The sequence below is a fragment of the Pediculus humanus genome, genomic scaffold (genome assembly GCF_000006295.1).
Source record: "Pediculus humanus corporis 1103172107910 genomic scaffold, whole genome shotgun sequence".
NCBI classification, from domain to species: Eukaryota; Metazoa; Arthropoda; class Insecta; order Psocodea; family Pediculidae; genus Pediculus; species Pediculus humanus.
In genome coordinates this window covers 343,237-354,767 of record NW_002987483.1, presented here as the reverse complement: position 1 = coordinate 354,767, position 11,531 = coordinate 343,237, and positions in this window count along the sequence as shown.

Sequence of the window (11,531 nt, the reverse complement as noted above, 5' to 3'; positions counted from 1 at the left end):
GGCCATTTTGAAAAAAAAAAAATTTTCTTTTTTTAAAGAAGAAAACCGCTAAAAGCAAATTTTTTTTTTTTTCTACGATGACGACGACGAAGGAAACGCACAAAAACGCACAAAACATCAAAAGTGACACAAAAAAAAAAAGGAAAAAAAAAAAAGGAAAAACCTTTTTCCATCATCGATTTTTTTTTTCAAAATGGACGAAAAAAAATTTTTTTAATTTTTTTTAAGCCACCGCCCTACAAACTTTTTTTTTTTTTTTTTAAATATACAATAACGATAATAATAATATTTTCTTCATTATTATTATTATTATTATTATTATTCCTTCCACGTTTTTTTCATTTTTTATTTTTTTACATTTTTCGAATTTTAAATTTCCCCCCCCCCCACCCCGAAGATTTAATAATATTAATAATAATAATAAATTGTTGTGAAATTAATAATATTAATTATTATATTATATTTAATTTATAGCTGGAGGGTCTTTGGAAAAAATGCAAGCGCACACGCACACGCACACGCACACCCGCACGCAAAAAAGGTAAGAAAATTTTTTTTCGTGCACGTAATTTATACACGTGTCAGACACGGTATGAATTTTAATAATAATTGATTTAATTTACGCACTAAATATTCTCTCTCTCTCTCTCTCATTTTTATAAACGCGTGTGTGTGCGTTGTGCGTGTGCGTGCGTATCCTCGTTATTTAAATTTTTTCCCGAATATTTATATATAAAAGTTTTTTTTTCATTTTTTCCGACATCGTTCTTCTTACGCCTGTCAAAAAGACAAAAAAAAAAAAAAAAAAAGGTTCGCTTACGTATATGGTAAAAAAGTTTTGTGCAATTTTTTTCACATTTTTCTTTCTTCCCCCTCCCCCCTTCTCTCTCTTTTTCTCTCTTTTCCACACACGTACCTTACAAAAGTAAAAATATTAATAATGATAATAATATTTCAAAAAAATTTATTATTATTATTATTATTTTTTCACAGTGAAAAAGTTATTTTTTTATTTAAATCTTTCCAACGACAACAACAACATTGTGTCTTTTTTTCCCCTAGCGATTTTTTTTTATTATTATTATTCAGTAGATTTTTCTAGAATGTTTTTATTTCTCTCTCTCTCTCTCTCTCACATACTTTTCTTTCCGAGAAAAAAAATCACAACAATAGCGATAATGATGATTAATAATAACATTTTGGCTTTTAGTAATTTAAAAAAAAATTTTCAAAACTCCTTATAACAACAACAACAGCAAAAACGAGTAAATCGTTTTAAATTAACAAAAAAAAAAAAAAAAACCGTTAAAAAGTCGTTCATTAAAACATAAACATAAACATAAACAAAACAAACATAAGCAAACATAAACAAACACGTACGCACACTTGAAAACCTTTTTGTTTTCTTTAACCAAGAGTTATTATAAATTTTATTATTATTATTATTATTAATAAATTAATTACGTGATAAATATCGTTTTTAACGTGATAATAATAATAATAATAATAATGATATCAATAATTAACGGAAAATAATTTTAAATAAGTTAACGACGGTTCTTGAAAACAAAAAAAATTTTCTTTTTTTTTTTTTTTTTTGCAATAAACGAAATTTTTTTATTATTGGATTTTGTAACGAATCGTTTCAATATAAGTCCAAACGATTATTGGATATGACGTACACGCACACGCACACGCACACTTACTCGGTTAAAGACCATAAACGAAAACGATTTCCTTCCTTTTTTCGATTCGATTTAATAATAATCATTATCATTATCATTATCATCGTACGTGAATATCCGTTTACGAAAGTGACAAAAAAAGAAATTTCTTACGAAGTAATAATAATAATAATAATAATAATAATAATGAAAAGTTTTTACACGACCCCCGCATTAATTTAAAAAAAAAAAAAAAAATGACGAACTAAAACCTCAGACGGATTTTAATTATTTATTATTAAAATATACCTGGAAGGTTGATTAAATAACAACGACGACGACGACGTCATCACCTGATACGAATTACGAAATCTCTTCGAGATTACCGTGGGGGGGGGGCACGCGGGAAAGGAGGAAGAGAAACTTAGAAGCGCGAGAAGAATAAAACGATAATAATAATAATAATAATAATAATAATAATAATAATAATAATAATAATAATAATAATAATAATAATAATAATAATAATAATAATAATAATAATAGGCATAACGGCAATCCGAATTTTTCCCACTCTCTCTCACTCTCTCTAAAAAATTTTAACGTCAAAAAAATTTTTTTTTTTTAACGTACCGGCGGCCATGTTTGATTTTTTTTTCTACGTACTGGCAGCCATATTTGATTTTATTTAACGTACTGGCCGCCATGTTTGATTTTTTTTGACGTACTGGCCGCCATGTTTGATTTTTTTTAACGTATTGGCGGCCATGTTTTATTTTTTTTTGACGTACTGGCGGCCATGTTTAATTTTTTTTTAACGTTCTGGCGGCCATATTTGATTTTTTTATATCGTTAAAGAAAAAAATTAAAAATTTTTTCCACCCTTATTTAATTTGCGCAAGACTTTTAAATTAAAAATTTTTTTTTTTTTTGTAAAAAAAGGTTAAAGGTTAAAGGTCAAAGTCGAAATAAGGTAAAATTAAAAGCGGAAGTAGACGAATATACAAACAAACGAACGGATGAGGAGGGGAAAAAAAATAAAAATGGCTGCCATCCCATACCCGTAGCTACCCATCGTCAAATTATCATTATTATTATTATTATTTTAAAGAAAAAATTTATGTTTTCATCCCTCTCTCTCCCTCTCTCTCCCTCTCTCTCTTTCTCTCTTATTTATTTATTAAAAAAAAAAGAAAAAATGCACGACAATAATTTAAAAAAAAAAAAACTTTTTCTTCTTTCATATGCGTACCCCCCCCCCCCAAACACACATATATATATTTCTTCCATTGTACAAAATAAATAACGCGGTCCTTTTCTCTCTCTTTCTCTCTCTCTCTCTCTTGGAAAATTTAAATAAAGCCCCCCACCCTTTTTTTTCAAAAACTCCTCCCATCATTCATTTGCACTCGAGAATAAAAATCTCTTGGAAAAAAAAGTGAAGAGCAAAAAAAGAAAAAGGAAATTGCGAAGGTAATTAAGAAAAAAAAAAAAACGATTAGCATTCTAGAATTTTCTTTTTTCCACCCTCCATTTTCTTTTTTTTTTACATCTTTAATGTCAGCCCATTTTCGTTCGTTTGTTTGTTTTTCAATTTAGAATAAAATAAATTAATATTTTACTAAAAAAAAAAAAATATCGACGGGTGAAATTTTTCCCCCTCCCCCCTCCATCTTTTTTTAGATTTGACAGTTATCTCCAATGCGCTGTCTCCGTAAAATGTTTCCGCCCTTTCCCTCCCCTACCGCCCCCCGTAAGACTTTATACGATTTTTCCAGGTATCGAAAAGGATAAAATAAATAAATCCTAATACATATACGAATAAAAAATACATTTGGGGATAAAATAAAAACAAAAAAAAAAAAAAAATTTCAAGTTCACGCAAGTTGACACATGACGTCATTTTGAAAAACGTTTCGAATGAAAATCCAAGTAAAAAAAAGGAAAACTCGGGATAAAGGAAAATGGTTTTATTAAGATTCTTACGTAGCGACAAAAAAAAAAAAGAAAATGTCTTGGCACAAATGTATTATTTATTCACAATGTTCTGACAGGTACAAGGTAACAAAAAAAAAAAGACGCGTTTTACGATGACGTCAACGATGACGACAACGACGACCATGACGATAATGATGATGATAATGATAAAACGAACGATTTTTTATCCGGGAAAAAAAGGGAGGGAGAAGAGGGGAGGAAAAGGGAGTTCATTTAGAGTTTTTTAAAAAAAAAAATTTATAATTTCCCATTTTCCGTACAGTAATAATAATAATATTAAAGATGGGGTTAAGATATTTTTCATTGTGGGTTTTTCTCTTGTTTTTCCCCCTCCCCCGATTTTCTCTTACAACCCCTTTAAGTAGGCGGGGGGGGTTTCCTTTTAATTACCATTTTTGGAAAAAAGATTTTCTAAAAATTAAGACGAAAAGGAAAATTTAATGCGTTTCCCTTCCCCCCTCCCCCATTAACAACCTTTAACAACCAACCATCTTTTTTTTTTTTACTTTGTTAAAAAAAAAAAAAAAAAAGACAAAGAAGGCGAGGGAAAATAATAATAATAATAATAATAATAATAATAATAATAATAATAATAATAATAATAATAATAATAATAATAATAATAATAATAATTTTCGCGTTTAAAGAAATTTAAAAGGCAAAAAAAAAAAAAAAGAAAATTTTTATATGGAAAAAAGTTTTTTTTTTTTAGGAAAAACAACGAACAACGGTAAAACTAATAATTTTAATTTTCTTTTCTTTTCTTTCAACGAACAAAAAGGAAATAAGCAGAAGAAAAAGAAAAGAAAAAGGAAAAGGGAGGAAAAGGAAAAGGAAAAGGAAAAAAAAAACTTTTTACACCTTTTTTTTTTTTGCAATCCCCTGGAAAATAATTTGCATTTTATTAGTACGAAAATTCATCGCTAGGAGCGTTGACTCGCGTTAAGGAAAATACATAAAAAATGGCGTCCGCAATGATATACGCATTAAAAATTTTTTTTTCCCCTTTTCCAAACGTTGACGAAGATTGATTTTCAATCGATTTTTTTATTTTTTTTCTCGTATTTTTTAAAATAAATTTAACTTCTTTAACTTCAGTAGTCGATAAAATATGTTTTTTTTTTTTTTTTTTAAAAAAAATCGATCGATAGATCGATCAATCGCGCGATTACGAACGAAACGCGACGTTGCATAATTTAAAAAAAAATTAAAAATTTTCCCGAAACGTATTTATTATGACGTAATCAACGTTTTTTTTTTTTTCGAATAACGAACCGAGGGTAAAAAAAAAAATTATCGATCGTTATTTATTTTTCTTTGTGACGTCATACTCACAAACGTTTATCTACCCAAATAAAATCACTTAAGAGGAAAAAAAGAATTTCGTTTTTTTTTTTTTTTTTAAAGTTGGCAAACATGAGTTTTCGACCGATACTCTCAATCAATGACAAAAAAAAAAAAATAAATCAATCAAAAGTTAGAAAAAAGGAAAAAACGAATGATCTTTTCTCTCTTTCTTTTTCTCTCTCTCTCTCTTTCGAAAAAAGTGAAATAAAATAATAATAATAATAATAAGAAAGCTATTAGTTAATTAAAAACAATAATAATAATAATAATGATGATAATAACAATAATTTTTAGTTTTTTTACGCGAGGAAACGTGAGAAAAAAAAAATTTTTTTTTTTTTTCGGGGGGTTTCCCAACCTGAAATTTTAATTATTATTATCATTATTAATTTGTTTTTTAAGCGTAAAACAAAAAAAAAACCGGGGGTAAAATTATTATTATTATTTTAAAATTAAAAAAGGTCGGTTAAAGTGAAAATTAATAATAATAATAATAATAATAATAGTTAACGAATAAATTTTCCCGCGTTTTTTTTTTTTTTAATTTAAATTTAAATTTAAATTTTTTAATATTAACGTGAAAAGACATAAAAAAAAAAAAAAAAATCCAGCTGAGTGCTTCGAGTTTAATTTGATTGACGACGTGAATTCATTTCACGTCGTAATTTATACGTACAAATTTAAGGATCTAATCTTTTCCTACTTTCTCTCCCTCGGGAAAACTAACTGGATTATTATTATTATTAACTGGAAAATTATTAATTTCCCCCCTCCCCCCAAAAAAAAAAAAAAAGAAAAACAAATTTTAAATTTTCCCAAAAAAATCTTTCAAAAATCGCCATCGTCGTTTGAAAACGCAAGAAAAAAAGGAAAAAAATTTTCCAGATTTTTTTTTTTTTAAATTTCCAGCACCGGAGGAAAATCTACGGTGGGAGGGGGGAGGTAGCGGGAAAGGCCGGGAGAGAGAGGGGGAAGTGGAGGGGAGGGGCGTAAAAAAAAATTTTCGTTTTCATCCAACTTTGGTGGAATATAAAATAATAAAAAAATTTATCAATAATTTACGTGAATTTTTTTTTTCTTTTTTGTTGTTTGTTGTTGTTGTTTGTTGTTTGTTGTTGTTATTTATGAAATATTCATGACGACTTCATTTTTATCAAAACCAAATAAAAAAAAAAAAAAAAAGTTTAAAACAAACAAACAAACAAACAAAAAATGATTTTTATACGATAATAAAATTAAACAAATGAATATATAAATTTGAAATTTTTTTTTTCGTGATAAAATTATTATTATTATTATTAATACGAAAACTAAAAGTGAGAGAGAGAGAGAGAGAGAGAGAGAGAGAGCAAAAGACAGAAAGAAAGAAAGAAAGAGAGAGAGAGAGAGAGATATAGAGAAAACAAAGTAAAATTGAAAATTTTATTTCCAATTAAAAGAAAAACTTTGTTCTAAATTCAATTTTCAAATATTTTCGGTGGGTTAATAATGATAATAATACTAATAATACTATTAATAATAATAATAATAGTATTAAGGGAATACAGAACGAGTTAAAAACGTTGCAAAAAAATTTTCTAAAATTTTAAAACGCGAACGTACGAAAAACGGGGAAAACTTTTCACTCTCTACTTTTACCTAAAATAAAAAAAAAAAAAAAAAATCTTTTTCTTTCGACTAGCATAAATAAATAATTTTTAACAACAAAAACGAAAAAAAAAAAAAAATGGGAAAATGGGAAAAATGGGAAAAATGTTTATTGCGTTGGAAAAAAAAAAAAAAAAGGTGAGAATAAAAAGAGAGGAAGAAAAAAAAGTAAACACGCGCACACACACACACACGGGTCACGTTTTAATGTTTTTTTTTTTGTTTTTTGTTTTGTTTTGTTTGTTTCACATAAAATGTTAAAAAGTTTTTTAAAAAAAATTTTCTCGCCATATCCCTTTTTTTTTAAAGGGGGGGGGGTGGAGGGTAGGTAGAAGGAGGAGGAAACCATCCCATCACTAACGTTTTCCTTTTCAATGTCTTAATCTCTCACCTTCTCTCTCACTCTCTCTTTTTCTCTTCCTCTTTCTCTCCCCATCTCTCCCCATCTCTCTCTCTCTCTTTTTGTTTCTCTCTCTCTCTCTCTCTCAAAAAAATGATGATTTTTTCTTATGACACTCATTTATTTAAAAATTTACGATAATTACGATGGTCTAAACCTTTTATTATTATTATTATTATTATCATTATTATTAAATTCTCATCACGAAGGGTATAAATAATTTTTTTAACGCCCTTTTGTAAAATCACAGCGTGGTATTAAAATAATAATATTCGGACGACAATTTAATACCCCCGCTCGTATAACCCGAACGGAATAATAATAATAATAATAATAATAATGATAATACTACTAACGACGACTACGACTATGGCTAAAATAAAACAAAAGACAGAGAAAGAGAGAGAAAGAGACAGAGACAGAGAAAGAGATTTATCGATGATTTACGAGAATGGAATCAAGTGGAAAAGCTCGAAACAATGGAAAACCCGAGTTAGGTGGGTGGAAGGGGGAGGTGAGAAGTGAGGGGAGAGAGAGAAAGGGGAAGAGGAGGGGAAACAAATAAAAAAAATAAAATAAAACGAAACGAAATCCTTTTGTCAAAACTTGGGTTAACAACCGAACAATAAACGAACGGATTTTTTTTTAACCGGACCCAAACAAACACCCATTACGTAAACATACAATTCGAACGTTCTTTTCCCCCCCCTTCCCTCCCTCTCTCTCTATCTCTTTCTATCGTGTTTCTTCCCTCCCCTCCCCATCTCCTCCCGCGTACGATTAAAAAATTATAATTTAAAAAAATATTTTAAAAAATTTTTTTGTCGGTATCGATCGAAAACTGGAAAAGAATTCTTTCCCTCCGCCCCCTACCCCTTCTCACCCCTTGATAAAAATAAAAAAAAATCCGGGGAGTTTATTACAATTATCATCATCATTATCATCATCATTATTATTATTATTAATTTTTTTTACCCCCCCTTTTTTTTTTAAATTGAATAAAAACGTTAAGTAAAGTGCGTTCTTTTTCCTTTTTTCTTTTTTTTTTTTTTTTTTAATTTTTCTTCTGCTTTTTTTCCCCCTCCCTTCTCGTTTATTTATTTATTTACTTATTTTTTTCTTCTGCTTTTTCCCTCCTCCCCCCCCAACTTATTATTTTTAAGAAGAAGAAAAAGAATAAAGAGAAAAAGAAGAAGAAAAAAAAAACGATTTGTCTTGTAAATAAATAAATAAATAAAAAATCTTTACGAAATGGAAAAAAAAAAAATGATGATGATAATAATAATAATAATAATATTTTTTTTTTTAATTCTCACGGTTGCCTCCCACCTCCCTCCCCCCTTTACATTTTCTCTCTCTCTCCCCCCCATAAAATGGTTTCCTTTCATTTTTAATTAAATTCTTTTTGAGAAAATTAGAAAGAAAACTTTTTTTTTTTTTCCAGGTTTTCTTGATTTTCTTGATTTTCTTTTTTTTTTTTTTTTTTTGTTTTTAAATTTTCATTCTTTTCTTTTCTAAAATTTTTCATTTTTTACTAAAATGTGTGCGCGTATTTACAACCCCCCCCCCGATTTTTTTTTTACCGCTTTTCCCGATAACGAATACGAGTATTAGTATGTCGGAAAACATTCTGGAACGTAAAACAAAACAAATTTATAAAAATTTTCCGCCGTTAAAAGAATAAAAAAAAAAAAGTTTCAATTAACTTAATTAAAAAGGGAAAGAAAAGAAAAGAAAAGAAAAGAAAAGAAAAGAAAAGAAAAGAAAAGAAAAAAGGAAAAAATTCAAATGATTAATATCGTCATCACTTAACTTGGAAAGAGAGAGAAAACTTTTCCCCCGTCCCCCCTCCCTCCCCCAGTTTTCCTAAAACTTTATTTTCAAACCCAAGGAAATATATCTTCTTCTCCTTTTTAAAACTTTTTCCCTTCGGGTGACCCAAACAAATAAGAAGAAAAATGGGAGGAAAAAAAGGAAAAAAAACCGCAAGAAAATTTTTTTTCCTTTTACAAGAAAATTCGTCGTTTGTTGCACGCGAAAGAGAAGAAAAAACAAAAAAAAAAAAAAGAAAGAAAAATTTATTTCCACAGAAAAACGGGTTAAAATGTGAAAATAATTTTTTTTTTTTTCCCCCATTCGATATCGTTCCTCCTTCTGGAAGGAAAAAAAAAAAAATGGATGAAATTATATCGACGGCAAACGACCGTAAAAATAAAATTTTCTGCCTCCCCTTATCCCCCCACTCACATCCTCTCACTCCCCGATTTCCTATTCATTTTTTTAACAAAAAAAAAATTTTCATATCGCGTTACGAAACCAAATAATAATAATAATAATAATAATAATAATAATAATAATAATCCAAATTTAAGAGGAAGTGGGAACGGAAAAACCTGGACAAAATTTAAAAATATTATATAAACGCTTGAGATATTGATGTGGAAAGCAGACGAAATTGGTTAAGACGTGGAAAAATCAAGGCGGAAACGGAAACGTTCGTCACTTCTGCTCAGAACCAAGCCTTGCGAATATACGACTACCAGAAAGCAATTCATAAGGACCGCAGATTTGGCAATCACAATCGGAAACAATCGAACATTTAATTTCCGGTTGTTCGATATACGCAAAACGTGAACACCAATAGAAAGGCACAATAAAATCTGTAAATATCTCAACTGGAATGACTAGTCAAGGAATGGTACGACCACATTCTAACTCCCCGGTTACGACAGTGGGTCCACGCAAGGTTCTGTCTTGCCAACAAACCGGATATCATACAGAAAGATGATGTAAACTAATTGAAGTATCCGTACCGGCGGAAAGAAACACGAGACAAAGGCAAAGAAGCGGAAATAGCGAGGATGTGGGGAAGACACCGTACCGGAAATGACGTTACGGCCCACATTCTTCGATAGCACTACCGATATTCCGGCATTTATCCAGCAATTCCTGAGGAATCGTCGGGTAAAACCTGGAATAAATGTTTAAAAACTCCGACTACTACTCGGTATCCTGTCGCGTTCGAGAGAGTGAAAATAATAATAATAATAATAATAATAATAGTCGAAACTAAAACCCCGAAAGTGAAAAACTTTAGTCGAAATTAATTATTAAAGTGGCAATTATAATTTTTCAACGTTAATGTTTCCATAGAGAATTTAAACAAACGCTATCGCGACGATGAGAACGACGACGACGACGGCGATGATTATTAATATTATTATTATTATTTTAAAGTTTTCCCCCTCAAGTGTGTAAACAAAATAATAATAACATAACATACAACAACAACAACAACCAAGTGATATAAATTGTTTCTTTCCCGTTTATTATTATTATTATTATTATTTTTTATTTTTTTAATACAAAAACCAACCGACTTAATTAAATATTCAATTTTCCAGTAAAATAATAATAATGAAAATGAAAAAAAAAAAATTCTAATAATTTTATTCATAATTTTTTTTACCGGAGAAAAAATTATCATTATTATTATTATCATTATTATTATTATTATTAAAGAAAATTAAACTTTTTTTTTTTTTTCTCGTAACGGTTTTTCAAAACGGAAAATTATCACGTTTCGTACTCCCGAGTACTTGATAAGTTAAACACGTTTCTATACAAAACACACACACGATCGTGTCACCAGATTAATTATTTCAATTATGATTTTTTTTTATAACGGATACGAAAAAACGATCGATGATGACGTACACACACCCACACGCACACGCACACGCACACGCACACGCACGCACGCTCGAATATAAAAATACAAAATAATAGTAATAATAATGGTGGTGGAAAAATTTTGAAAAACACCTTGAAAAATTATTATTATTATCGATACAATTTTTTCGTAATATCGAATTCGATCGTGCAAAATAACAACAGACGACGACAAAAACTTATTATTTTTATTATTTTTCCCTCTCGTATTTTTCTCAAAGGAAAAAAAAAAAAAACGAAAAAAGAAAAAAAATTCGAGTGTTGCAAACTATTGAAAAACAAAAAATACAATAAAGAAAAAAATCACTCGACATATTTTTTTTTTCTTCTGCTTCTTCGACGTGCATACTCTCTTTCTCTCTCTCTCTCTCCCTCTCACTCACTCGCTTTGATGTTTATATTTACATTATAAAATTAAATCATCCTTATTATTATTATTATTTATTTTTTTTATCTTTTCTTTTAATTTATTTTTTTTTCCAATAACGTTTTAAAATAAAATAAGTGCTTAATAATAATAATAATAATAATAATAAATAATAAATAATAAATAATAATAATAATAAATAATAATAATAATAATAATTTTTCCAAAGTGTTTTGAAAACTTTCTCTCCCTCGTGCCCCTCGTGCTCCCCGTGACCCTCCCCCTCCGTGTCCGTGTTTTTTAGTTTCGATTATTATTATTATTATTTTGTTTTCAATCATTTGGCTTTAAAAAAAGGTTTAAGGTTTTAAACAAA